General features: G+C 40.3%; 1 protein-coding gene across 6 annotated transcripts in view; it reads right to left on the bottom strand.

Moving 5' to 3' along the window:
• The window catches only part of tcf4 (transcription factor 4), a 371152-nt gene that overhangs the window by 159865 nt on the left and 206784 nt on the right, over positions 1 to 4503 (bottom strand). Inside the window, exon 1 of one of the 6 annotated variants that reach the window (XM_032538900.1) lies at positions 1402 to 1661. The exons of the other annotated variants lie outside the window; for them this stretch is intronic. The gene's annotated coding sequence lies outside the window, so the exon portion shown is untranslated. Of the gene's footprint in view, positions 1 to 1401; positions 1662 to 4503 lie in introns of those variants that run through there. 6 annotated transcript variants of the gene reach the window in all.

The raw sequence follows: 4503 nt of genomic DNA, 5'->3' as shown, positions 1-4503 counted from the left end.
CAGCCCCCCCCCCCCTCAAAGGTAGATTCTGGCCAATATACAGTACAGTACTACAGTATACCCACTGCAATACATTGGACTACACCACAGTATGCCAATAATGACGTTAAATCAAACCCTCAGGTGTAACATATTATTGCTTGACTGTGGAAGGTATCTGAAAAATGTCGGGGATATTCTGAATGTGGATTTTTTTTTTTTTCTTCAGCTCTGATCTATCTAAATTGACACTAAACGTTACGATCAAACAAACGAGTCATTCAAAGAAAAGTGCAGTTCATGTTAGTGTTTGGACATGTGTGTCTGTGTATTGCGTCGCACATGACCATGTATCACTGCTCTGAATAGGCTGATGGAGTATTAATACAGAAGTGTCTGTCAATATTACAAAATGAAATAATTGAATCAAAATTGATATTTCATTTCCTGTGTGAGCATGATGTATGACGTTAAAATAGAAACACGTGATTTTCAGTTTGATGCTTTAAAATGTACACTCACTGCAAAACTGAAACTCCATTCAAACATGTTTGTGCAGTAAAAGGAGTAAAAAAATATAATAACATACATACAGTACATAGATAGATAGATAGATAGATAGATAGATAGATAAGTAGATAGATATATAGATACATAGATAGATAGATAGATAGATAGATAGATAGATAGATAGGAGTAGATAGATAGTAGTAGATAGATAGATAGATACATAGATAGATAGATAGATAGATAGATACATAGATAGATAGATAGATAGATAAATAGATAGATAAGATAGACAGATAGATAGATAGATAGATAGATAGATAGATAGATAGATAGATAGATAGATAGATAGATAGAATAGATACATAGATAGATAGATAGATAAATACATTGATAGATAGATAGATAGATACACAGATAAATAGATAGATAGATAGATAGATAGACGATAGATAGATAGATAGATAGATAGATAGATAGATAGATAAATACATAGATAGATAGATAGATGGATACATAGACAGAGAAAGACAGATAGACAGACAGACAGACAGATGGATAATTAGATAGATAGATAGTTAGACAGACAGAGAAAGACAGATAGACATATAGACAGCTAGATAGATAGATAGATAGATAGATAGATAGATAGATAGATAGATAGACAGACAGACAGAGAAAGACAGATAGACAGACAGCTATATAAACAGACAGAGAAAGACAGACAGATATATAGACAGTAGATAGATAGATAGATAGATAGATAGATAGATAGATAGATAGATAGATAACTCAACATCCGAAAAGCCCAATAAATAAATAAGTTAGATAGGCGTCTAACTTCCAGGATCAAAGCCCCCTCCGGACACCGCGCTGATAACGAGGAATGAAACGGTGGCGTGCGATGGTATTTACCTCCTCATGCTGCTCGCCGTGGAGACGCTCATCACCCCCCAGCTCCCCAGCTCCGAGTCTAACTTCTCCTCTCGGCTGCTTTTTCCCCTCCTCTAACTGGGACTCTTTGTCACGGCTCTAACTTAGCAAACCGCTCGCACATTGTCCCGCTAATCAATGACTCGGCAGCAACAAGTGGCGTCTGGGCTGATTTGGAGAGAAGAGAAACGCTTGAATGAAAGACAGACAGAAGGATGGAGAAGAGGGTCTTTCTTTCTTTTTTTTCTTCTTCTTTTTTTTTTAAAGTGGCACAAAAAGTTAGCAAGGAGGGAAGAGGGGATAAAGAGTCTTCCAAACCCTCCCTCCCCCCCTCCTGCCTCTCCAAATAGACTCCACCACCACTCCCTTATAGTGGAGATTTTCTTCCCAGCTTTCTCGTTAAGTAATTAGTGCGAGGTGTATTTAAAGCAGAGGGTGGAGGCGTTTGTTTGGGAGGGGGGGCGGGGGTGCTGGATGTTTTTTCGGGGCTAATCTGAATTCTGATCTGCGCGTCCGTCCTCTCCGTGGTTGAAAACAAAAGTTAGCTTGGCGCTGCCGGGCCAAGGAAGGCTTTTCTCATGCTAAGCAGGGCCTAAGTAGGCCAATTACAGGGCCAGCCTTGGCCTCAGAGCCATTCACCGGCTTAAAACAAAAGGGCCCTTGTCTTAAATAAAGTCAGTCACACACACAGAGAGGGAGAGGGAGTCAGACACAAAGGCACACACACAATCACACAACGATTCAGTCATCCTGTTCCTCTGCCCGTGTGTGTGTGTGTGCCAGTGTGTGTGAGCGTGTGTGTCGTCAAGGGTAAAAGGGGGTTCCCACTAAAACAAAAGGGGTCTCATTGATTGTGGCGCTTTTCTTTCTTTGCTGTTCTTTGTTTTGTCTTCTCGTACTCGTACATCGAGCCAGGCCAGGCCGGACCGGTCGCCCCGGCAACTAGACGAGCTGGAGGAGAGGCAAAATGCCCGTCTGTCTCTCTGTCGGCCTCTCTTTACCTGCTCGTCTCGCTGTCTCCGTCGTTGTTACACTATCTGCTCAACACAATTTAGTTATTGTGGATACCAAGATGCGAGGGGTCAGATTAAGGTGTTAAAGGGGCATTCCGGGAATTTACTTTTTATGGAAAACAATGGTAGAAATTGAAACAGCAGAGGCTGAGATATCCTTACTTTTAGTCCCTTGTATTGGTCAGGCTCCTAAAAAAACACCAGATCCATGCCCCATAGTGCAATGCAATTAATAGCCAATTATCCCTGCTTGGTAAACAACTCCACAACCCTGAGTTTGCACCACAAGTCTTTTGTCATACATTTAAAGTCAGTTCCGATTGTAAGCATATACATTAAAGGGGCTGTGCTCGGAATATTTTGGAGGGATTGACTCCACACGGCTCTCACGGAACCGCTACACACTACGTTGAAACGGCTACTTTTTTTCACGACCACGTGCACGCCCAGCCAGATTGTCTTTCAGAACCAAACACAGAGAGAGTGTGACATCATTCGCCATCACTCCACCATATCTTTACAGAGCGTTTTTTTTGTTCGCTCCTGTGTTATTGATCTAAATCTTGAGGACGGCGCCTTCAACACCACTCAACATTTCAGCTTTTATCATAATAGATTACGTAAGGGATCCCAAAACATCTCGATGGCCCGCTGGTGGGTCCTATACATGCCAGTATAGGTCATAAACCCTGCCCCCTCCATGAAAAAAGGAATTGGAGTGCTATCCAAAGTAGAATAGAAAGCCTTTACTGTCATTATAACCAAGTGCAGTAGCTGTGCAACGAGATTTAAGCAACCCCTTTACAGTATCAACACAAAATATAAAAATTTAAAAATACAAAATGTAAGTGGTGCAGAAAAAAAGAAGGGGGGGGGGAATGTGGTGCACAATCCTGACAGCAACTATATACATATATAAAGTGGTAGAGAGATAAAGGGTTTGTATACACATTACTCAGAAATATAGTTTGGCGTATCAAAAGTCCTGAGCATTAAATAATGCACAATAATGAGATGAAATGGTTAAATATTAATTATTTCACTATAATGAAATTGCACAGAATTCCAGAGTCCTTTTAGGTATTATATAGCAGTATTGCACAGTAGGTGGGAGAAGAAAGTCATGTCAGAATGTATTGAAGTACCTTTAAATACATTTTGACCTGTGTTAATTTTTCTGATAAGTTTAGTTTTTATTAGTTATTTGATGCTATAAAAATGGGGTGAAACATCATGGTTGACAGCTGTATGGGCGGGACTAATGCTCGGGCGCAGGTATTTTATTGGAATTCAGCATAGAAAATCTGCTTAGAATCATAAGGAATATTGGATAGGATAAAACAACACAATGTATAACTGCCACTTAAAAAAAATGTTTAATTTTTTTTAGATACTGATCATGGAAGCATTTATTGGTCATGTGACAAGAGCTGGGAAAATTGGCAAAACAGACAGCCAAGTGACAGACTCTGATCCAATAGAAATCACAAGTATCAGATTGACAGCACTCTAGCCCAATGGACTAAGGTGGGGGGAATCCAGAGGGGGCCAATCATGTTACAGCATTTAGCCCGAGGCTAACATCAGCATGCTAACCTGCTCCTAATGGCAATGTTAAAGTGCTGATGTTTAGCTGGCTTATTGTTTACAATGTTCAGCCTCTTTTTTGCAGGTATTAGGTCATAAATCATAATATAGAATAATAAATCCACTTTTTTTTACTTTTTTAATTTAAAACTTTGACGTGCTGGTGTCACTAAGTCAGAGGATCACTGAAGTCATTAGGGTTCCTCCTCTGGGGACCAGGACATTTGTTCAAGCAATCAGCTGATTTGACACGTTGTTTAGATTCACAACCTACTGTTACCCATAACTCCCTGCTCCGCAGAGATCCACAGTGATATTTATATGTATCTCCATATATGTTTAACTCCAGAAACTTACACTGTTACACTGGGACAATCATCAGGTTCGCTCCCCCTCGCTTTGTGTCTTGCTTCTTTAACCTTCTACACAATCTTGTCTCTCACACACACACGCGCACACACACACACACACACACACACACACA

This window comes from Etheostoma spectabile, chromosome 16 (genome assembly GCF_008692095.1).
Source record: "Etheostoma spectabile isolate EspeVRDwgs_2016 chromosome 16, UIUC_Espe_1.0, whole genome shotgun sequence".
Taxonomy (NCBI): Eukaryota; Metazoa; Chordata; class Actinopteri; order Perciformes; family Percidae; genus Etheostoma; species Etheostoma spectabile.
This window is presented reverse-complemented; position numbering and strand designations above follow the sequence as displayed.